The sequence below is a fragment of the Perca fluviatilis genome, chromosome 15, assembly GCF_010015445.1.
Source record: "Perca fluviatilis chromosome 15, GENO_Pfluv_1.0, whole genome shotgun sequence".
NCBI lineage: Eukaryota > Metazoa > Chordata > Actinopteri > Perciformes > Percidae > Perca > Perca fluviatilis.
In genome coordinates, this window is record NC_053126.1 from 30,073,789 (window position 1) to 30,099,941 (window position 26,153).

A 26,153-nucleotide genomic window follows, 5' to 3' on the forward strand; every position below is an offset into this window, starting at 1 on the left:
GCACTAAAAATTCAACAATATTGTTGACTTTAAAACTGCACAAATCATGTACAAAGTAAATAATTAACTATCGAACAGTATCCAAGGGTTGGTTCAAATGAGAGAGAGCAAACATCACTTAACCCTTGTGTTGTCCTTCGGGTCCCAGTGACCCGAAGGACAACACAAGGATTATGTACTTCCCTTTACTTTGTTGAGAATTGCTCTCTAAACAAGGGTTAATACAGCACCTTAGTTCTTGTTTGTACAGCATTTTGGTCAGCTTAAACTGTGTTTAAATGTGTTCTAGAAATAAACTTTACTTACTTACTTTACAAGAAACAGGGTTTAGAGAGCAATTCTCAACAAAGTAAAGGGAAGTACATAATCCTTGTGTGGTCCTTCGGGTCACTGGGACCCGAAGGACCACACAAGGGTTAAGAGGAACTTTTGTATTTCAAAAGAAACTTATAAAAACACCTCTCTTGATACACCTCTTTCTCATTTCACCATTTTCAGATCAACTATGAGTATTTAGGGTTCCATGAAGACATTAAGCACATCTTAAACTATGTTTACTTGTCTTAATTTCACATACTGGACTTTTTCAGTTTTTTTTGGTGATGCAGGAATACTGTTTAAAAATACAGGTCCGTCGTTCAGTGATGAATGCTGAAACATTTTCAGAAAAAAGAAATTAGGTGTCATTACTTTTCTTAAATTATCAGTTATTCATTAATCTCAAATGAAGATTATTCTATGGATTTACTCCTTTTCTTTTTCATAACACATTTAATCTAAAGACAGCTTGGAATAAAGGAAACTGAATTAATGAATATTTTTTAATCATGACAATACTTTTTTGCAGCTTCATTAGAAACAACTCCACTATTACAATATAGCTGCATAGTGGTGATGTCATGTGGATTCCAGGGAAGAGTGGGTCCAAATTGTACTTCAGAGTCTTCAAGAGTTTCCTGGATGTCAAGGGCAAGACGGAAATGGTAGTCTCCACAGGGCAACTCCTCTGCATCTTGATATTACACAATAATTACATAGTCTTCTTCAGATCCAAGCCTACTCATGGACTGGTCAGAATGAATACCAACATCATTGTAAGATGGTGAGTTGAGGACCTCTGAGTTAATCATCTGAGGAGGAGCTGGTTTTGAACTCTTGCTGGTTCTCCTGTCTGCTAAACATTAAATGTATATTCATGTGAAGAAAAAAAAAAACCTATGTCCATTTAGGGGCTCCGTAATCTTCAGTGTCTTTTTATTTTTAAACTATCCCTTCCTGCTTTGACATTGTGAATTTCCCTGTGATTTATAAAGGATTTTTAATCTTGAATCTTTTCTGGCTCTTCATTTAGTATGTTAAAAAAACACTGATAACCTTTTATGAACAAACTTCATTATTTTATACAGTCGGACCCTAGAGAACACTGAACTCCACTCTACCGTCCCAGAGAGTTGCCTTAGAAGATGAATACATGAACTACTTTTTAGCCATATGGACCATTGACCAAGTATTCCATTTTAGCAGTGTGAAGGCTATCCGTGTAGAACACTAAGTGGGTGTAGACGTCCCCGCTTGGGCCCTTTTTCTATCCTTGTGGTGTTTACACTGACTGCCCTTCAACTGCCTCCTCATCCTTGTCCAGCGGGTTACCTGACGTTCTATTAAAAAGGTGCTCCAAGTGATGTTGGGTGACGGCACTTCTTGTTGACGTTCGAAGTATTGTCAAACAAAAGAGAGGCTAGCTCGCCCCTCCCTCCTCCTCATCCTGTCCCTCCCCTCTCCCTTTCGTGCTTCCGCGCACTAAGCCCCCGAACCCCACCCCTAAATCCTTCTAGTCGGTTATTGGCTGGAACGCTGGAAGAATGTTAGTTATGTTTCATGGTGCAGGTTGGCGCAATTTGTTTAGCCTGGGCTGTCTACAGAGACAGTTCTATTTATTTTAAAAAAAAAAAAAAAAAGAAACGGGTGACATCGCTTAGAGCACCTTTAAGATAATTGTGTTTTAGTCATGTGGTTTGCTACAGTTGCATGTGAGAAATAATCTGTTGTTGTATGAGGTCCTTACTGAAAACATTTAATCCTTACGAGTATAATCTGTACAACTACAGACTTTGCTTATTGATTACAAACTCACTCCCCTGTACTGGAGGTGCAGGAGCATGAACTCCAGTGTACCAGCATACTTGTAAGGCTTCCCATATTAGACTGCATCTCCACTGTTGCTAGTTGTCTTTTTTTCTGCTGAGATGATAAGCATCTCTGTTTGTCCATTTATTTCTGGCACTGGCACCTAGAAAAGGTGTTAAGGTTCTTGCTGATTCAGCACGTAGAGCTTTGGGCGGATGATATATGGGCTATGCCAAAATTGGGTACTTTTGTGACGATAGAACCGGAATATGGCTGTCACGAATGACAATTGGAGAGGAGGCTTTTCAAGTGCTCAATTTGTGGCTTTATTAACCCTTGTGTTGTCCTTCGGGTCCCAGTGACCCGAAGGACAACACAAGGATTATGTACTTCCGTTTACTTTGTTGAGAATTGCTCTCTAAACAAGGGTTAATACAGCACCTTAGTTCTTGTTTGTACAGCATTTTGGTCAGCTTAAACTGTGTTTAAATGTGTTCTAGAAATAAACTTTACTTACTTACTTTACAAAAAACAGGGTTTAGAGAGCAATTCTCAACAAAGTAAACGGAAGTACATCATCCTTGTGTTGTCCTTCGGGTCACTGGGACCCGAAGGACACAAGGGTTAACAAAAACACCCTCACTCAAACCAAACCAACATATTAAACTGAGGTAAAATAGCAGCAAACAAACAATAACGGCCACCTCACAGCAAGCTGCCAACCCTTCTTTCTTCTCCTGATGCCCTTTTAACTCAGTCCCCCCCCCAATTGGAACCAACCACCTGCACAGGTGATTATAGGGTGAGCTAACCTGAGCATGCAACAGTAACACTTAAGTTTCTCAAAACATCATTACAATTGGATAGATCATTTACTGCCGACATTATTATTTATACATATATGTGCAACCACTACAAAAGACGACCCAAATATTATAAACATGTCATTTACTGCAGAACTATCTTACCCATTGCTTTTCACCTTCGTATTGCCCAGCCCTCCCTACAGAAAGGACCTAATGAGGCAAACCTGCATCCACTCTCCCTGATTAAGCTGGTGAGCTGCAAAACACACACACAAAAACACTCACCCCCACATCACAGGCAGAACCACAGCAAAACACTATGAAACCATAAAACCTGCCGAACAGGCCTATATCAAATAATAAAGTAACAAATACTCTAAAACAATAACCTACAACATTACAGTGATATCAAGAATTAAGCAGACACAAAACAGTATCAATCTTGGGAACAGGGCCTAGTGAAAAGGGAGAAAGGCAGCCTTTTCACAATGGCACAGAGAATTATGTTGTATATAATTTGTCGAAAAGGCAAAGATCTCTATGTGCTCAAGTGAGATCTGGGCTTTTACCTTTGACCGTTGAAACAGGACGATACGTTAATGTAGAAGAGGAAAAATGGATCTGTCCCATGTGTTGTTTGAATGATATAGAAAATGAGTAAATATGGATGATGCTCAAAGACTGAGATGGCTGTTCACATGTGAAACATAAATTAGCCAGTTATCTTGACAAAGCCTGGGAGAAGAGGAAAAAAGCTCTTTATCGAGATGATCTGTAGATGAGGATTTGTTGTTTGTATAGACTGTGTGTGTGTGTGTGTGTGTGTGTGTGTGTGTGTGGGTGGGTGGGGGTGTATATACTTGTACTGTAATGTATTTCTCCAAATGATTTGTATATGCGACCAGAAGACGTTTGCTAAATAAGTTTGTGGTGTCTTGTAATCTCATGTGGGATGGGCCTGACACAGAAATAAAATTAAACCAACTAACTAACTAACTAATTAGAATGATTTTACATGTTTATAGTTATCTTTATAGTTATCATTCTTGGGGTGGAAGGCCCTTTAATCCATGCAGATGATATGCAGATGAGCCATCTTCGTGACATTGAAGACTCTGGCTTTAGCCTTAACATACCTCGCTAATTTATCAATCTCGCTTCAAGGTACACTCCTCTCTTGAATTTTCTTTTAATCAACAATTTTAAGAGGCAGAAGTAGTGGTTGATGGGTTGCTTTGGTGCTGCAGCTTTTGTACTTTGCATGGTTTTGAGCTACAGTGGTTCTGTACTCTGTAAATTTAGCTGAAAAAAGCTAAAAAAATGTGTGCAAGAGGAAGTGTTCTGGGATGTGCAGTCGTCTGTGAACCGCAGTATTAAGTTCAGTTTTCTGTCATCTGTTCTATCACTCATAAATGATACAGAGCAGCCTTAGTGTCAGCCATGGGGAGCAAACAACAGAGAAACCTTAACCATTTGGCCATGGGTAAGACAAATATTCAAAAAAATTATTTAGAAAACAGCTTTTTTGTACAGTATAGACGCTGTATTGTATAGGCATGAAGTCTCTTAACTCTAAGATGTTTCTGTATAAAGGTCCTACTCTTTAAATAACAGTAAACGGCTATTTTCTATAAAGATAAAGAAGGTGTCCTGGCAGAGAATGAATTCACATTCCTTTTGTGTGTGTTGTTTTCTGAGCTCTGTTCTTTGATATGTATATATTCTTGATATTGACCATGCGTGCATGTTAGTGCATGTAAGTTCCTCCCTTTAAAACTATTGAGCGTGCAGAAATATATTTAACTGGAAACTTGAAATTTGAATCGTTTACGTTTGAATTGGTTAACTTGAATAACTGCTTTGAAAAACTTAAATTGAATGTCTTAATTTGAAATAGAATTTTTCAGTTTGGAAGAGAATTCCAATAAACTTGAAACTTAATCTAATATTATGAAATTGAATTTAGTTGCCCTAAAACTTACATGAAAGGATTAAGGCCACATGGAAACCATTTATTTGAGTTCTGAGTCAGAACCCAAATCAATATAATATAAATTATAAATAGTTTCCATGTGGCCCTAATCCTCTTGCGTAGAAACTGTATCTGATCCTCATAAAATTCACCTCTGTTTACTGAGAAACATAATCATTGGTTGACGAAGAGAAGAACTTTGGTCGGTGTGTGTTTTGATAGTTTCTTTATTGGATTAAATCCAAAGTGGCAGAAATCCAACCTTCCGTTAGCGGCTGTAGCTACTCTATGCTGGGTCTAACCTGTGTAACTGCATCCATCCCAGACCGCCCAACGCCTTGCCGGTTCAGCAACCTTCTTTTATCTCTGCACTTTTCAGCTTGTTCGATAAAATGAGCCTTGCCATTTATTTCTCTTCTCTCTATAGTCTGTTTTCTCTTGACTGTAACGTAACCTGCTGCAGGTCTGTCAATTCTACGGTGTGATACATACAATTCTTTGTTTTTCAATTAATTTCTTTGTTAAATACTTAAATATTGTATATTATGTGTTATGTGTCTGACAAATGGCCATATCAGATTAGCTGGGTCAGGGTCATTTTGGTGCTCTGAAAGAGTTGAAATCTAGTAGAACAACATCTGGGGAACAGTATGTAATGATGGTTGGGACTTAAACGATGCTAAGGTGGTGTGCAGAGAGTTGGGCTGTGGTACGGCACTGAGTGTCCCTCATTCAGCCTTCTTTGGTAAAGGAACCAGACAAATCTCGCTTGATAATGTGGCCTGTTCAGGAAGTGAGAGATCTCTCACTGAGTGTCCGTAAAAAGGTTTGGGACATACAACTGTAAACATAGTGAGGATGCTGGTGTTGTCTGTTCCAGTGAGTAAACTTTTGGATAAAGTGTTTTAAATAAATGTAGGGGAAAGTGGGGTGAGTTGTGCCAGTTTTTACTCAAAGTGACTTTAAAGTGAAGCCATGACAGTAATGCCTTCAACTTAAGGATGTACATATATTTCAGGATGTGGTGCATCCCTAAGAACAATAACTTTGGATCAGAAATAAATTGTTTCAGAAATATAGCTTTTGGGAAAAAAGTGGTCTTGTGGCACAACTTGCCCCTGATGCGGGGTAAGTTGTGCCTTTGGGGGGAATACGTTGGGATAAACTGTGCCAGTGATTTAAGGTTATTTAGATATTGTCACCCTATTAAACTGTTGGAATAAGTCATATTTTGTAGTTTGGGAAAACACAAAAAACTTACATACACAGTATGTGATATTTGTGAATCATTTCAGGCAAAAAGGCTTTGGCAATAGATGCCTGTTTACATACATAGAATGCTGTCTGTCAGTTATGTAACATATAAGAATAAAGTGACTAGGCTAATTTCTAAACATCCTATTGTGACTTAAGCCACTTGAAAACTTAACTAAACTTATCTTTAATAACATAGTGCAAACTCAAAACTGAAATCAGTGTTAGCTAAATTAAACAAATGGCAGGTAGGCCTAAATCAAACACTGACAAGGCATGCCCATCTCCTCACTTCTCCAGATTATCCCCTGTGAGTATGTAGGTCTAGGTGGTCTGGATCTGGCCTACTACTTAACATCCCACTTGTCAATGCTGCTCCCTTCTGGCTGTACCACCAAGTTTTTGAGGTGTGGGTAGTTTCTTGAGCACCTCACCTCTAGGGATGACTCCATCACTGGCACAACTTAACCCAGGCCCTTTGGCACAAATCACCCCAGACCCACAAGTTTGAAAAACTAGCATGATCCAGCAGTTAAGAGCTAACATCATGCTAACTCTATAGACTCATTGTGTAGCCTGCTAAAGCACTAAAACATGTGTGAAATGTTTTCAAACTTGTCTATAATTGTTCAGACACTACAATCAAAAAACCTTAATCATAGAAATTTTACTTTGAAAGGAAAGAAAACAGTTTTTTGAGCTAAATGTGCTTACTTCTCATGCCATGTGTCTCCCTTCTTTGGAGGATGAGTAAAATTGATGGCCTTTCAAAATGATGTGGTCACATGACCAATTTATTCTATGGTTTTCTAAAAACAAGGGGTGGCACTACTTCACCCCTGGCACAAATCACCCCACTCTCCCCTATCCTTTTCTATTGACAGCTCTGTCACTAAGTCTTTGTGGCTTGGGATTTGTGTAAGAGCTGTTCAGATGCAGCGATGAGCTGGTAACCACAGCATGCTTTTATAATTGGAAAGTAGAAGTTCGAAATGTTGCTAAAATGTCAGAAATTATACTGTAATGTAAGTGAAGAAGTTTATCGAAAGTGTTTTACTGGCAGTCAGTGTACGGGTTGTAAGCAGGCTCCGAAATTAACACTTTGGCCAGTCGCCTAATGCGGGTACATTTTCCGTTTGGCGAGTAAATGTGAGAGAGCTATAAGCCACATGGCAAGTAAATGTTTAAAGCAAAATATTTCTGTTTTTCCGTTTTCATTTTGGTGAAGCTGCAGCTACTTTCTTCTGTTCCTCTACTGTTTGCGGTCATCATCGATATAGATTTAAGTGTCAGTATGTAGCGCTCCACAAGCAGGAAAAAAGAGGAGCTTAAAACTCAACTTCCTGGTTCAAAGTTAGGAGTAGCAAGTTAATTAGCAGTTAAGAAATGGATTATATAGCCTATTTAAATTTTTGCCTATGCCTGGAAATTTGCATAGATGTGGGTAGGAGTGGCGACCCTTCCACAGGAAAGCAGAAAAAAATGACTGAAGTCCGTTTTCGTAGTATTACGCATATGCCTTCACTGTAGCCTATTTTATGTTTACACCACATTGTGCTATTTCATAAATAAGTGTTTTGGCTGGCCTGGCTAAGTACCACTATCTATGGTACTGAAAGTGGGGATTATATTCTTGCATGTTTTATTTTGTTGCACATGATTGCAGAGCCTGTTTACACCACATTGTGCTATTTCATAAATAAGTGTTTTGGCTGGCCTGGCTAAGTACCACTATCTATGGTACTGAAAGGGGGGATTATATTCTTGCATGTTTTATTTTGTTGCACATGATTGCAGAGCCTATGTGTCCGCATGAGTAAGTTGAAGATAGGCTATTAAAGTAAAAATATTGATGAGTTAAATAAGAAAAAAAGTATTAAAATGTTCCTACAAATGCCATTACCGCTAACCCTAACTGTTTCTTAAACAGGAAAACATTTGATATATGAATGTATCTTACAACGGTGTGAGTTAGAGCCTACGATTAGTGGCTAAGGACTACCGGTCACTAGCAAATGCTAATTAGCACACATAGCAACCACAACTGCTAACTCCATAGCAGCAGGAGGCGCAAATTAAGAGTCCGGTCTCCATGGCGGGAGGGACCGGTGTTGCATCACAGAAGTGTTACGCCCACTATTCAAAATGGCGGCTCAGAAACCCAACCTTCTGCAAACTTTATTTATGTCTTAAAGCTAGTTGAATTTATGAGCCTTACCATTTTTTTCTCTTTCTCTCTATAGTCTATTTTCTCTTGAGTTCAACTTCACCTGCTGCAGGTCAGTCATGTCTGTGGTGTAATGCATACAATCCTTTTTGTTTTCAGTTTTTGCAAAATACTTAAATATTGTATGTAATTTCTTATCTTGTGTCTGACAGATGGTCAGATCAGATTAACTGGGTCTGGGTCTACTCCGTGCTCTGGAAGAGTTGAAATCTATTACAACAACACCTGGGGAACAGTCTGTGATGATGATTGGGACTCAGATGATGCTAAGGTGGTGTGTAGAGAGTTGGGTTGTGATACGGCAATGAGTGCCCCTCCTTCATCAGCCCACTTTGGTGAAGGAACCGGACAAATTTGGCTTGATGATGTGGCCTGTTCAGGAAATGAGAGGTCTCTAACTCAGTGTAAGCACAGTGGATTTGGGACACACAACTGTGGACATGGAGAGGATGTAGGTGTTGTCTGTTCAGGTGAGAAAGATTTTTGATAAAACGTTTTGAATAAATGTATCCTTTTCTATAGACAGCTCTGTCACTCAGATGCAGCGATGGAAAAGAGCTGGTAACCACAGCATACTTTTAGAATTAGAAAGCAGAGCAAGTGTGAAATGTTGCTAAAACACCAGAAACTGTTACTTAAACTGTAATGGAAGTGAAGCAGTGTATCAAGTGCTTGATCAATATCATACTCACAGTCTTGTAAGGAATGTAAAGCATGTAAATTAGTCATAACTTTTGCCAAATGTGTTTAACAAAGACTGTTTCTGTCATGACTAAATGAAGACCACCACCCCCCCCAGCAATGGTTTGTCTTCTGTGTTCTCTGCCTAGGTGTCAGATTGGCTGGGTCTACTCTGTGCTCTGGGCGAGTTGAAGTAAATTACAACAACATCTGGGGAAAACTCTGTGGTTGGGCCATGGCCAACGTAAATGGTAGGGCCATATTTAATGTTATTAATTACACCTACTTGCCCTTCAATGAAAATGTCAAAATTGTTGCTGTGAGATAAGGGCCTATTGCCATCCATAGAGCAATGCTGTGGATAAAAAATACATCACAAACAAAAGTGAAAACAGAAACATTAGGAGAAAATCCTGTTGTAAATTATTTTCATTTTGAAACATTTTGCACACTCTGGTAGTAATGCACACAATGATTGTTCATGTATTGTTCTAGTCTTGTTTGTCCGTATTTAATGTTTTATTTGTTTGTATCTGTCTAGTCCATGATAATGTCCTGCATAAATGTTTTGTCCCCATGTGCCGAAATTGTGTTCAATGTTCTATGTTGCTGCAGAACAGGAACCTGCTGGAAACCAGTTTTTAAACTGAGTCAGGCCCGTTTATATTATATTAACTTAATTGTTGCTTTGAAATTTTCCTGTATAATAAATGGAATGAATGAATGAATGAAGTCTTTTTCAAGCAATCAAAAAAAAACTGTAAACACCATGAAGGCTTTTAAATCTGTACTATTTATTGGATGTTCCATCAGTCAGAGTTCCCATTATACCTCCTCATTATATTGTTGTTATGTTTCAGCACTCCTCCCTAAGCCCAGCATCTCCATGAATCCTGCTGCTGAGGTTACCTGGGGTCAGAACGTCGGCATCACTTGTTCTGTCTCAACTCAACCTCAACAGATGTTAAGTCCAAAATTTATTTTGAAAAAGGCTTCAAGTTCAGTTGCAGAGACCCAAACGTTAAGTACCAACTCTGCTACCTTCAACATGCCTGAAGTCAACTTTGACAATGAAGGATCATACCAGTGTCAGTATAAGATAACAGTTGCAGATCAAGACTTCACCTCCTCAAGTGACTCTGTCAGCCTCTCTGGTAAGGAAATGAGTCAGTTCCCCGAAAATTGATGTTTAAACATTTTGTTTTTAAAGTTATTGTCTTCCTTTTTGAGAGTTATATCAGGAGACACCTGTGAATGGTATCAATTTTCTCATCTAACTTCTTCAAGAAACAAAAAAATATATTAATTAAGCAATTCAGCCAACTTATAAAACAAGGGAATTCCCCCAGTGTGGGATTAGTAAAGTCTATCACATCTTAAAACTGAAAAATATATCTCAGCTCAAGTTAAAACATTTTTCACTCTAACATTTAATCTTTTTCAGTGAGCCTCCCGAAACCTAACATATCCATGAATCCTGTTGGTGAGGTTACCTGGGGTCAAGATGTTGGCATCACTTGTTTGATCTCAACTCAGGTTTTAGGAGGGACGTTCATCCTGCAGCACTCCTCAGGCTCATCCAGAAAGACAGAAACGCGTACCAACTCTGCTACCTTCAACATTGTCCAAGTGGACTTTCACAATGAAGGATCGTACCAGTGTCAGTATCAGACAAGGAGTCCAAGTCAAGAATTCATCTCACCCCAAAGTAACGCTGTCAGACTCTCTGTTTCTGGTAAGATTAATGGATAAATAATCTAATAACACAACACAACAAGTAACACAGAATAGCATTACCAAGAATAACTGAACATAAAGAAACAGTACAGAAATATAGCAAGGAGTTTGTTAATGTAAAGTGCCTTATATATATATATATATATATACACACTACCGGTCAAAAGTTTTAGAACACCCCAATTTTTTTAGTTTTTTATTGAAATTTTAGCAGTTCAAGTCCAATGAATAGCTTGAAATGGTACAAAGGTAAATGGCGAACTGCCTGAGGTTAAAAAAAAAAAAGTAAGGTTACCCAAAACTGAAACAATAATGTACATTTCAGTATTTTACAAAATGGCCTTTTTCAGGGAACAAGAAATGGGTTAACAACATAAACCTGTTCTGCAGCAATGGAGGTTGATCAAGCTTTGAAAGTTGGTGCTACCAATTCCCACAGTTGTTCCAACTTGTCTGGATTACTTACAACCCCCTCTGTTTGTATAAAAGTATTATTGGAACACACTGTGGTACCATACCCATGTGAGCATTATTTGAACAGTATTGTACTGCAGAAAGTAGTGTGTTGCTATAATAATGGCGGGAAAAAGTAATTAACAATGGAAGAGAGACAGACCATCATAATATTTAAGAATGTTGGTCTTTCCTACAGAGAAATTGCGAAGAAAGTCAAGGTGTCAGTGAGTACAGTATTCTTTACCATCAAAAGGCACTTAGAAACTGGGGGAAACTCTGACAGGAAGAGGTCTGGCAGACCCAAAGCCACAACAGAATCAGAAGACAAGTTTCTGAGAGTCAACAGCTTGCGTGATAGGCGGCTCACAGGACAACAGCTTCAACCACAGCTTAATAGTGGTCGTAATAATTAAGTCTCAGTTTCAACTGTAAAGAGAAGACTTCGAACTGCAGGTTTGATAGGTCGAGTTGCAGCAAGAAAGCCATTGCTAAGACGTCAGAATAAGAAAAAGAGGCTTGAACGCTGTCTAGTAGGCGAAAGGATGGTGCCTCAGTGTGTGACATCAACTGTCAAACATGGAGGAGGAAGCATGATGGTCTGGGGCTGTTTGGCTGGATCCAGGGTCGGTGATTTGTACAGAGTGAAAGGCACCCTGAACCAAAACGGCTACCACAGCATTTTGCAGCGCAATGCATGCTTTCTGGTATGCGCCTAGTTGGTCAGGGGTTCATCTTACAGCAAGATAATGACCCAAAATATAAGTCCAAGCTATGCCAGAACTACCTTAGCAAAAAAGAACAAGATGGTAAAACATTGAGTGGCCAGCACAGTCACCAGACTTAAACCCCATTGAGCTGGTTTGGGATGAACTGGACAGAAAAGTGAAAGCAAAGCAACCTACAAGTGCCACACATTTATGGGAACTTCTGCAACAGAGTTGGGAAGAACTTTCTGAAGAATATTTGATTTCCATTGTAGAAAGAATGCCACGAGTGTGTTCAGCTGTTATATCTGCCAAACATCTACAACGTCATTCATTGTTTGAAACATTCCAATCTGGTTTTCGACCTGCCCATAGTACAGAGACAGCACTGTTGAGGGTTATCAATGACCTTCTTATCTCTGCAGATTCTGGATCCCCTTCTGTGCTCATCCTACTCGACCTTTCAGCCGCTTTTGATACCGTCGATCACCATATTCTCTTAAGCCGCCTCCACACTGACATTGGTCTCCGTCACTCTGCACTGGACTGGTTCATCTCATACCTCGCTGACAGGACAGAGTATGTCAGCTTGGGATCTGCCAGGTCCCGAACAGCCCCTGTCACTTGTGGTGTTCCCCAAGGATCTATCCTGGGACCCCAGCTTTTTATTCTATACATGTTGCCACTGGGTCGTGTCATCAGCCGACACGGCATCTCCTTTCATTGTTACGCTGATGACACTCAGTTATACCTGCGAACCGATTCATGCTCCACCCCGGTCCCTTCAGCATCATCGGCTCCCTCGTCATCAGCAGTTTCCTGTTCACCATCAGCTCTTGTCCTCTCTAACTGCCTGGAGGAGATTAGGGCTTGGATGAGTCAAAATTTCCTCCAGTTGAACACTTCTAAAACTGAAGCCATACAAATTGGCACCCCTCATCAGGTCCAGTCATCACTAATAACCACTATCTCTTTCTCTGGTCAAGACATCCCCCTCTCAACTACTGTCACCAACCTTGGTGTGAAGCTGGACCCACAACTGACCTTTGCAAACCATATCAAACATCTGTACAAAACCTGCTTTTTCATATCAAAAACATTTCTAAACTTCGCCCATTCCTAAGTTTTTCTGACGCTGAAAAACTTCGTCCCCGCATTAATCTCCTCCAGGCTTGATTACTGTAACAGCCTGCTTATCGGTATACCAAATAAAACCCTTCAGAAACCCCAATTCATTCAGAACTGTGCTGCCCGAACTCTGATGAAAGCTCGCAACAATGCCCACATCACTCCCATTCTTCAGAACCTTCATTGGCTACCCATAACCTCAAGAATTCTATACAAGATTGCCCTCATCACCCACCATTGCATCTACAACAAGCCCCGCCCAATACCTCAAAGACCTCATTATCCCTCACGCATCTACCCGTAACCTCCGGTCCCAAAGTACAAACCTCCTCTATCAGCCCCGCTCAAGACTCCGCACCATGGGAGATCGAGCCTTCTCCATCGCTGCCCCTCGCGCATTTGGAATTCCCTTCCTGAACATCTGAGAAAACCCCAGTCTGTGGACACCTTTAAAAAGAGCTTAAAATTCTTAAAATTCTTAAGTTGTCCTTAGGCTTTGCAGATATTATTTTTTGCACTAAACTGCTCTTTTAGCTGTTTTTATGCGTATTTTACATGTGTATTTTTCTTTTTTTTTGTAATGCGTTTTAAATGTGGTTTCTGTAGCACTTTGAGATTCTTTTATGAAAAGTGCTTTACAAATAAAATGGATTATTATTATTATTATTTTATAAAGGGGGCTACTTTGATGAGTCAAAAATGTATAATACATTTTGGTTTAAAAATTGATTCCATAATTTCTTTTTTAACTTAATTGTTCATTTGTTCTATTCTTTCATTTCAGAGTACAATAAGACATTGAACTGCATGAATTTCAATGAAAACCTGGAAAAATTGGGGTGTTCTAAAACTTTTGACCGAAAATATATATATATATATATATATAAAAAAATATATAATGCTATGCATAATATGTGTATCATATCCCCTAACCCTATGGTAATCCTTAATAAACGATAAACAATAAACTGTCCACACATTCACATGACTATTGGCTATGGAGCCAATTGGTCACGCCTGAGCCCAAGCCAAATTTCAATATTTCAATAGTCTTAGAACACATTCTTATGAAGAAATGGAATGTTTGTTTACTTGAATTAGAGGATTGATTTATGTTAATTTTCTTTTTTTTATTTTCTTTGTTGTTTCTTTATTTTGTTTGCTCTGTGTTTTCTTTTTATTTATAGTTTTTTTTTTTTTTAACACTACGGATGTGGAGTTGATTGTGGTGGTGATTGTGGTGTGAATGCATGGGGGGGTGGTAGGGGTGGATGGGGGTGTTTGAAGCTTGTTTTGTCTTTGTAATTCTTAATTTGTTCTATGTATTAGTAAAATAAAAAAAAAAAAAATAAAACATTCTTATGAACAGGTTTGTATGATATTGTACGAGAATGTATGAATACCAATTCATATGATACCTATGAAATTAGGCGACCGCGGGCCGGTGCTCCGTGAGCTGTTGCTCGTATCAGCTGCAGTTGGTAGTTAAGTTTATCCGACAATAGGTAACTGGTAGCCAGCTACAGAGCTCCGTGAGCTGTCGGTCTTATGAGCGGACATTACATTTAAGTTTAGTCAACCATAAGGGGGCATATTGATAGCCTACTATACTACTCCTTTTCAGCGTCATAGTTGTACTCTTGGGGTCTACTAGTCTATTAGAATAGGTTTACATGCTTTGATGTTAAAAAAACATATGTTTCTCAAACTGCCCATTTCTGCTGCACCTTTGCCTGAACCAAGCTCTGTCTGAGATCAGTCTGACCAAATTCAAACAAATCACTGGGCGGGTGTCACACCACCACCTCATGCAAAGGCCGATGAAACGATGTTTTGAGGAAGCTGGACAGAAAACTTGATAAGTGTAAAACCGTGGCGATTATGAACAAAACAACAAAAACATACTCAAACAAATGGCACAAACTGAACCCCGAGAAATACACACAAAAAACAATTACACTGAGGCAAAAAACATTAAACAAACAAAAGGGCAACCCCAACCCAGTGTAACCCCAGCCATTAACAGCGTGCAGGGTGTGGAGACCGTTCTCATGAAAAAACATTTTTGTGTAATAAAGGGTCAACATGCCAAAACTTTTGCCCACTTTTTCCATCTTGATCTATGTTGATTCATTAATTTGATATTGTAATACTCTTGACCCTTTTGTACTTTTCTTCTTACTTTAGTGCCGCTGCAGCAGCCCAGCATCTCCCTAACATCTCCTAACAGAGGGCTGGTCTGGGGCCCTGAAGGTGCACAGATCACCAGGGGTTTCAGCTTTGTCTTCACCTGCTCCACTTCCTCCCATTATCCTGGAGGTGTTTTCCATCTCATCTTCTCTGGTTCAAACTTCACCAACACAGAGCCAGCAGTCAACCAGTCAGCCTCCTTTTCCTTCCCGGTGGCTGAATATGAACAACAGGGCAACTACAGCTGTGTGTATGAAGTCACACTGTCCTCGAGAAAATTCACTTCTACACAGACAGCACCGATTAGAGTTGTCATTAAAGGTAAGTAGAATCAACAAAAAATAATTGAACTAAATTTTGCAATGTTTTATCAACAATATTTGAATGATACATAGACTACTTCCTGTATATGGGGGGAGATCATTGGTTCAATCCCCAGACCGACAGAATAAAATCTGGTTGGGGAAAGTGAGAGAGCAGCGCTTGTCCCTCCCTCATTACCACCACTGAGGTGCCCTTGAGCAAGGCCTTTAACCCCAACCGCTCCAGTGGAGCTGCTCAGTGGCCAGCAGAAAAGGCTGTGGTTGTACTGGGCAGCTTCCAGGTCATATATATATATATATATGTATATATATATATATATATATATATATATATATATATATATATATATATATATATGTACATTTGAGTTGCAACAACTTCTTGTTTTATAGCAAAACATACAAAACGGTTACCATGCTACGTCACGCTGTTCAACGAAAATTCAAGCTTTTAATAACTTTCCATCATTAATGTCTTTTAAAGTTGATCTGGTCAAATCTGTAGGAGGATTTCTTTAAAGCTATAGTGCATAGTTTCTGTCGCCCCCATGAGGAATTCTAAGTAATGATAAAAATACTGTTAACAATAGATTAGGTAGCCGGCTACAGAGCTCCATGAGCTGTCGGTCATATGTGTTGAACCCCAGGAAGAATAGTCTTCACTACTGTGATGACTAATGGTAATCCTTAATAAACGATAAACAATAAACTGTCCACACATTCACACGACTATTGGCTATGGAGCCAATTGGTCGCGCCTGAGCCCAAAAATTTTTAATATTTCAGTAGTTTCCCAAAACATTCTTATGAACAGGTTTGTACGATATTGTACGAAAATGTATGAATACCAACTCATATGATATCCTATGAAATTAGGCCGTGCCGCGGGCGGCTTGATGTGGCTACAGAGCTCTGTGAGCTGCTGCTGGTATCAGCTGCAGTTGGTAGTTAAGTTTATCCGACAACAGGTAACTGGTAGCCAGCTACAGAGCCCCATGAGCTGTTTGTCTATGAGCCGGATATTACATTTAAGTTTATCCAAACATAAGGGGCATATATATAGCCTACTATACTACTCCTTCTCAGTGTCATAGTTGTACTCTTGGGTCTACTAGAATAGGTTTACATGCTTTGATGTTAAAAAACATATGTTTCTCAAACTGCCCATTTCTGCAGCGCCTTTGCCTGAAACAAGCTCTCTGAGATCAGTCTGACCAAATTCAAACAAATCACTGGGGGTGGTCACACCACCACCTCATGCAAAGGCTGATGAAGCAATGTTTTGAGGAAGCTGGACAGAAAACTTGATTAGTGCAAAACCGTGGTGATTATTAACAAAACAAAAACATACTCAAACAAATGGCACTAACTGAACCCTGAGAAATACACACAAAAAAACAATTACACCGAGGCAAAAAACATTAAACAAACAAAAGGGCAACCTCTCAGCATGCTGCAAAAAAAATTCCCTCTCCCTTTCACACAACCTGGATATATATAACCCCAGCCAATAACAGCGTTGATCTATGTTGATTCATTCATTTGATATTCTCCTAATACTCTTGTCCCTTTTGTACTTTTGCACTTACTTTAGTGCCGCTGCAGCAGCCCAGCATCTCCCTAACATCTCCTAACAGAGGGCTGGTCTGGGGCCCTGAAGGTGCACAGATCACCAGGGGTTTCAGCTTTGTCTTCACCTGCTCCACTTCCTCCCATTATCCTGGAGGTGTTTTCCATCTCATCTTCTCTGGTTCAAACCTCACCAACACAGAGCCAGCAGTCAACCAGTCAGCCTCCTTTTCCTTCCCGGTGGCTGAGTATGAACACCGGGGCAACTACAGCTGTGTGTATGAAGTCACACTGTCCTCGAGAACATTCACTTCTACACAGACAGCACCGATTAGTGTCGTCATTAAAAGTAAGTAGAATGAACAAAAAAGAATTGAACTAAATTTTGCAATGTTTTATCAACAATATTTGAAAGATACATAGACTACTTCCTGTATATGGGGGGAGAGCATCGGTTCAATCCCCAGACCGACAGGATAAAATCTGGTTGGGGAAAGTGAAAGAGCAGCGCTTGTCCCTCCCTCATTACCACCACTGAGGTTCCCTTGAGCAAGCAATATATATATATATGTTCTTGATTTTTGAAAGGGGACAGTGAGCATTAATCAACATTGAAACAATGTAAATGTTCCCGAGTTAGCTCAAAAGTGCTAATTTTCATCGGTAGTCCCCCAGCCAGATGTAAAACAGGCAGCCTTTAAAATAATGACGGGTATAAAATCACAAGATAAAATTACATACAACACATTATGGTTAATAAATACAATTCCAGTAAAATACTTATATAATGCTATGCATAATATGTATATCATATCACATCACATATATAATGGCATGTAGATATCCTCAGGTCTAAAGTCTTACCAAGCATGAGCAATTTCAGGCAGAATGAAAAAATGTACATTTGAGTTGCAACAACTTCTTGTTTTATAGCAAAACATACAAAACGGTTGCCATGCTACGTCACGCTGTTCAACGAAAATTCAAGCTTTTAATAACTTTCCATCATTAATGTCTTTTAAAGTTGATCTGGTCAAATCTGTAGGAGGATTTCTTTAAAGCTATAGTGCATAGTTTCTGTCGCCCCCATGAGAAATTCTAAGTAATGATAAAAATACTGTTAACAATAGATTAGGTAGCCGGCTACAGAGCTCCATGAGCTGTCGGTCATATGTGTTGAACCCCAGGAAGAATAGTCTTCACTACTGTGATGACTAATGGTAATCCTTAATAAACGATAAACAATAAACTGTCCACACATTCACACGACTATTGGCTATGGACCCAATTGGTCACGCGCCCAAGGCCAAATTTTAATATTTCCGTAGTTTCCCAACACATTCTTATGAACAGGTTTGTATGATATTGTACGAAAATGTATGAATACCAACTCATATGATATCCTATGAAATTAGGCGGCCGCGGGCTGTCACTTGATGTGGCTACAGAGCTCTGTGAGCTGCTGCTGGTATCAGCTGCAGTTGGTAGTTAAGTTTATCCGACAACAGGTAACTGGTAGCCAGCTACAGAGCCCCGTGAGCTGTTTGTCTATGAGCGGATATTACATTTAAGTTTATCCAACCATAAGGGGGCATATAGATAGCCTACTATACTACTCCTTCTCAGTGTCATAGTTGTACTCTTGGGTCTACTAGAATAGGTTTACATGCTTTGATGTTAAAAAAAACATATGTTTCTCAAACTGCCCATTTCTGCAGCGCCTTTGCCTGAAACAAGCTCTGTCTGAGATCAGTCTGACCAAATTCAAACAAATCACTGGGCGGGTGTCACACCACCACCTCATGCAAAGGCTGATGAAGCAATGTTTTGAGGAAGCTGGACAGAAAACTTGATTAGTGCAAAACCGTGGTGATTATTAACAAAACAAAAACATACTCAAACAAATGGCACAAACTGAACCCCGAGAAATACACACAAAAAAACAATTACACCGAGGCAAAAAACATTAAACAAACAAAAGGGCAACCTCTCAGCATGCTGCAAAAAAAATTCCCTCTCCCTTTCACACAACCTGGATATATATAACCCCAGCCAATAACAGCGTTGATCTATGTTGATTCATTCATTTGATATTCTCCTAATACTCTTGTCCCTTTTGTACTTTTCCTCTTACTTTAGTGCCGCTGCAGCAGCCCAGCATCTCCCTAACATCTCCTAACAGAGGGCTGGTCTGGGGCCCTGAAGGTGCACAGATCACCAGGGGTTTCAGCTTTGTCTTCACCTGCTCCACTTCCTCCCATTATCCTGGAGGTGTTTTCCATCTCATCTTCTCTGGTTCAAACCTCACCAACACAGAGCCAGCAGTCAACCAGTCAGCCTCCTTTTCCTTCCCGGTGGCTGAGTATGAACAACGGGGCAACTACAGCTGTGTGTATGAAGTCACACTGTCCTCGAGAAGATTCACTTCTACACAGACAGCACCGATTAGTGTCGTCATTAAAAGTAAGTAGAATGAACAAAAAAGAATTGAACTAAATTTTGCAATGTTTTATCAACAATATTTGAAAGATACATAGACTACTTCCTGTATATGGGGGGAGAGCATCGGTTCAATCCCCAGACCGACAGGATAAAATCTGGTTGGGGAAAGTGAAAGAGCAGCTGCTTCCTCCCTCATTACCACCACTGAGGTTCCCTTGAGCAAGCAATATATATATATATGTTCTTGATTTTTGAAAGGGGACAGTGAGCATTAATCAACATTGAAACAATGTAAATGTTCCCGAGTTAGCTCAAAAGTGCTAATTTTCATCGGTAGTCCCCAGCCAGATGTAAAACAGGCAGCCTTTAAAATAATGACGGGTATAAAATCACAAGATAAAAATTACATACAACACATTATGGTTAATAAATACAATTCCAGTAAAATACTTATATAATGCTATGCATAATATGTATATCATATCACATCACATATATAATGGCATGTAGATATCCTCAGGTCTAAAGTCTTACCAAGCATGAGCAATTTCAGGCAGAATGAAAAATGTACATTTGAGTTGCAACAACTTCTTGTTTTATAGCAAAACATACAAAACGGGTTGCCATGCTACGGCCACGCTGTTCAACGAAAATTCAAGCTTTTAATAACTTTCCATCATTAATGTCTTTTAAAGTTGATCTGGTCAAATCTGTAGGAGGATTTCTTTAAAGCTATAGTGCATAGTTTCTGTCCGCCCTTAGGAGAAATTCTAAGTAATGATAAAAATACTGTTAACAATAGATTAGGTAGCCGGGCTACAGAGCTCCATGAGCTGTCGGTCATATGTGTTGAACCCCCAGGAAGAATAGTCTTCACTACTGTGATGACTAATGGTAATCCTTAATAAACGATAAACAATAAACTGTCCACACATTCACGCTATTGGCTATTGGAGCCAATTGGTCACGCCTGAGCCCAAGCCAAATTTTAATATTTCCGTAGTTTCCCAACACATTCTTATGAACAGGTTTGTATGATATTGTAGAAAATGTATGAATACCAACTCATATGATATCCTATGAAATTAGGGCGTCGCGGGCTGTCACTTGATGTGGCTACAGAGCTCTGTGAGCTGCTGCTGGTATCAGCTGCAGTTGGTAGTTAAGTTTATCCGACAACAGGTAACTGGTAGCCAGCTACAGAGCCCCGTGAGCTGTTTGTCTATGAGCGGATATTACATTTAAGTTTATCCAACCATAAGGGGGCATATAGATAGCCTACTATACTACTCCTTCTCAGTGTCATAGTTGTACTCTTGGGTCTACTAGAATAGGTTTACATGCTTTGATGTTAAAAAAAACATATGTTTCTCAAACTGCCCATTTCTGCAGCGCCTTTGCCTGAAACAAGCTCTGTCTGAGATCAGTCTGACCAAATTCAAACAAATCACTGGGCGGGTGTCACACCACCACCTCATGCAAAGGCTGATGAAGCAATGTTTTGAGGAAGCTGGACAGAAAACTTGATTAGTGCAAAACCGTGGTGATTATTAACAAAACAAAAACATACTCAAACAAATGGCACAAACTGAACCCCGAGAAATACACACAAAAAAACAATTACACCGAGGCAAAAAACATTAAACAAACAAAAGGGCAACCTCTCAGCATGCTGCAAAAAAAATTCCCTCTCCCTTTCACACAACCTGGATATATATAACCCCAGCCAATAACAGCGTTGATCTATGTTGATTCATTCATTTGATATTCTCCTAATACTCTTGTCCCTTTTGTACTTTTGCACTTACTTTAGTGCCGCTGCAGCAGCCCAGCATCTCCCTAACATCTCCTAACAGAGGGCTGGTCTGGGGCCCTGAAGGTGCACAGATCACCAGGGGTTTCAGCTTTGTCTTCACCTGCTCCACTTCCTCCCATTATCCTGGAGGTGTTTTCCATCTCATCTTCTCTGGTTCAAACCTCACCAACACAGAGCCAGCAGTCAACCAGTCAGCCTCCTTTTCCTTCCCGGTGGCTGAGTATGAACAACAGGGCAACTACAGCTGTGTGTATGAAGTCACACTGTCCTCGAGAAGATTCACTTCTACACAGACAGCACCGATTAGTGTCGTCATTAAAAGTAAGTAGAATGAACAAAAAAGAATTGAACTAAATTTTGCAATGTTTTATCAACAATATTTGAAAGATACATAGACTACTTCCTGTATATGGGGGGAGAGCATCGGTTCAATCCCCAGACCGACAGGATAAAATCTGGTTGGGGAAAGTGAAAGAGCAGCGCTTGTCCCTCCCTCATTACCACCACTGAGGTTCCCTTGAGCAAGCAATATATATATATATGTTCTTGATTTTTGAAAGGGGACAGTGAGCATTAATCAACATTGAAACAATGTAAATGTTCCCGAAAGTGCGCTCAAAAGTGCTAATTTTCATCGGTAGTCCCCCAGCCAGATGTAAAACAGGCAGCCTTTAAAATAATGACGGGTATAAAATCACAAGATAAAATTACATACAACACATTATGGTTAATAAATACAATTCCAGTAAAATACTTATATAATGCTATGCATAATATGTATATCATATCACATCACATATATAATGGCATGTAGATATCCTCAGGTCTAAAGTCTTACCAAGCATGAGCAATTTCAGGCAGAATGAAAAAATGTACATTTGAGTTGCAACAACTTCTTGTTTTATAGCAAAACATACAAAACGGTTGCCATGCTACGTCACGCTGTTCAACGAAAATTCAAGCTTTTAATAACTTTCCATCATTAATGTCTTTTAAAGTTGATCTGGTCAAATCTGTAGGAGGATTTCTTTAAAGCTATAGTGCATAGTTTCTGTCGCCCCCATGAGAAATTCTAAGTAATGATAAAAATACTGTTAACAATAGATTAGGTAGCCGGCTACAGAGCTCCATGAGCTGTCGGTCATATGTGTTGAACCCCAGGAAGAATAGTCTTCACTACTGTGATGACTAATGGTAATCCTTAATAAACGATAAACAATAAACTGTCCACACATTCACACGACTATTGGCTATGGAGCCAATTGGTCACGCCTGAGCCCAAGCCAAATTTTAATATTTCCGTAGTTTCCCAACACATTCTTATGAACAGGTTTGTATGATATTGTACGAAAATGTATGAATACCAACTCATATGATATCCTATGAAATTAGGCGGCCGCGGGCTGTCACTTGATGTGGCTACAGAGCTTTCTGCGCGCTGCTGGTATCAGCTGCAGTTGGTAGTTAAGTTTATCCGACAACAGGTAACTGGTAGCCAGCTACAGAGCCCCGTGAGCTGTTTGTCTATGAGCCGGATATTACATTTAAGTTTATCCAACCATAAGGGGCATATAGATAGCCTACTATACTCCCTCTCAGTGTCATAGTTGTACTCTTGGGGCTACTAGAATAGGTTTACATGCTTTGATGTTAAAAAAACATATGTTTCTCAAACTGCCCATTTCTGGCGGCCTTTGCCTGAAACAAGCTCTGTCTGAGATCAGTCTGACCAAATTCAAACAAATCACTGGGCGGGTGTCACACCACCACCTCATGCAAAGGCTGATGAAGCAATGTTTTGAGGAAGCTGGACAGAAAACTTGATTAGTGCAAAACCGTGGTGATTATTAACAAAACAAAAACATACTCAAACAAATGGCACAAACTGAACCCCCGAGAAATACACACAAAAAACAATTACACGGGAGGCAAAAACATTAAACAAACAAAAGGGCAACCTCTCAGCATGCTGCAAAAAATTCCCTCTCCCTTTCACACAACCTGGATATATATAACCCCAGCCAATAACAGCGTTTTGATCTATGTTGATTCATTCATTTGATATTCTCCTAATACTTTGTCCCTTTTGTACTTTTGCACTTACTTTAGTGCCGCTGCAGCAGCCCAGCATCTCCCTAACATCTCCTAACAGAGGGCTGGTCTGGGGCCCTGAAGGTGCACAGATCACCAGGGGTTTCAGCTTTGTTTCCTCCTCCACTTCCTTCCCTTATCGTATTGGGGGGGGGTTTTCCATCTCATCTTCTCTGGTTCAAACCTCACCAACACAGAGCCAGCAGTCAACCAGTCAGCCTCCTTTTCCTTCCCGGTGGCTGAGTATGAACAACAGGGCAACTACAGCTGTGTGTATGAAGTCACACTGTCCTCGGAAGATTCACTTCTACACAGACAGCACCGATTAGTGTCGTCATTAAAAGTAAGTAGAATGAACAAAAAAAATTGAACTAAATTTTGCAATGTTTTATCAACAATATTTGAAAGATACATAGACTACTTCCTGTATATGGGGAGAGCATCGGTTCAATCAATCCCAGACCGACAGGATAAAATCTGGTTGGGGAGAAGTGAAGAGCAGCGCTTGTCCCTCCCTCATTACCACCACTGAGGTTCCCTTGAGCAAGCAATATATATATATATATGTTCTTGATTTTTGAAAGGGGACAGTGAGCATTAATCAACATTGAAACAATGTAAATGTTCCCCGAAGTTAGCCCAAAAGTGCTAATTTTCATCGGTAGTCCCCCAGCCAGATGTAAAACAGGCAGCCTTTAAAATAATGACGGGTATAAAATCACAAGATAAAATTACATACAACACATTATGGTTAATAAATACAATTCCAGTAAAATACTTATATAATGCTATGCATAATATGTATATCATATCACATCACATATATAATGGCATGTAGATATCCTCAGGTCTAAAGTCTTACCAAGCATGAGCAATTTCAGGCAGAATGAAAAAATGTACATTTGAGTTGCAACAACTTCTTGTTTTATAGCAAAACATACAAAACCGTTGCCATGCCTAGTCGCCGCTGTTCAACGAAAATTCAAGCTTTTAATAACTTTCCATCATTAATGTATTTAAAGTTGATCTGGTCAAATCTGTAGGAGGATTTCTTTAAAGCTATAGTGCATAGTTTCTGTCGCCCCCATGAGAAATTCTAAGTAATGATAAAAATACTGTTAACAATAGATTAGGTAGCCGGCTACAGAGCTCCATGAGCTGTCGGTCATATGTGTTGAACCCCAGGAAGAATAGTCTTCACTACTGTGATGACTAATGGTAATCCTTAATAAACGATAAACAATAAACTGTCCACACATTCACACGACTATTGGCTATGGAGCCAATTGGTCACGCCTGAGCCCAAGCCAAATTTTAATATTTCCGTAGTTTCCCAACACATTCTTATGAACAGGTTTGTATGATATTGTACGAAAATGTATGAATACCAACTCATATGATATCCTATGAAATTAGGCGGCCGCGGGCTGTCACTTGATGTGGCTACAGAGCTCTGTGAGCTGCTGCTGGTATCAGCTGCAGTTGGTAGTTAAGTTTATCCGACAACAGGTAACTGGTAGCCAGCTACAGAGCCCCGTGAGCTGTTTGTCTATGAGCGGATATTACATTTAAGTTTATCCAACCATAAGGGGGCATATAGATAGCCTACTATACTACTCCTTCTCAGTGTCATAGTTGTACTCTTGGGTCTACTAGAATAGGTTTACATGCTTTGATGTTAAAAAAAACATATGTTTCTCAAACTGCCCATTTCTGCAGTGCCTTTGCCTGAAACAAGCTCTGTCTGAGATCAGTCTGACCAAATTCAAAACAATCACTGGGGCGGGTATCACACCACCACCTCATGCAAAGGCTGATGAAGCAATGTTTTGAGGAAGCTGGACCAGAAAACTGCTAGTGCAAAACCGTGGTGATTATTAACAAAACAAAACATACTCAAACAAATGGCACAAACTGAACCCCCCCGGAAATACACACAAAAACAATTACACCGAGGGCAAAAACATTAAACAAACAAAAGGGCAACCTCTCAGCATGCTGCAAAAAAATTCCCTCTCCCTTTCACACAACCTGGATATATATAACCCCAGCCAATAACAGCGTTGATCTATGTTGATTCATTCATTTTGATATTCTCCTAATACTCTTGTCCCTTTTGTACTTTTGCACTTACTTTAGTGCCGCTGCAGCAGCCCAGCATCTCCCTAACATCTCCTAACAGAGGGCTGGTCTGGGGCCCTGAAGGTGCACAGATCACCAGGGGTTTCAGCTTTGTCTTCACCTGCTCCACTTCCTCCCATTATCCTGGAGGTGTTTTCCATCTCATCTTCTCTGGTTCAAACCTCACCAACACAGAGCCAGCAGTCAACCAGTCAGCCTCCTTTTCCTTCCCGGTGGCTGAGTATGAACACCGGGCCACTACAGCTTGTGTATGAAGTCACACTGTCCTCGAGAAGATTCACTTCTACACAGACAGCACCGATTAGTGGTCATTAAAAGTAAGTAGAATGAACAAAAAAGAATTGAACTAAATTTTGCAATGTTTTATCAACAATATTTGAAAGATACATAGACTACTTCCTGTATATGGGGGGAGAGCATCGGTTCAATCCCCAGACCGACAGGATAAAATCTGGTTGGGGAAAGTGAAAGAGCAGCGCTTGTCCCTC

At 39.8% G+C, this 26,153-nt stretch overlaps 1 pseudogene; it reads left to right on the forward strand.

Annotated features, from left to right (window-relative positions):
- The first annotated feature begins 14,512 nt into the window (after positions 1-14,512).
- Positions 14,513-25,893, forward strand: LOC120575285 (annotated as a pseudogene).
- Positions 25,894-26,153: the final 260 nt, after the last annotated feature.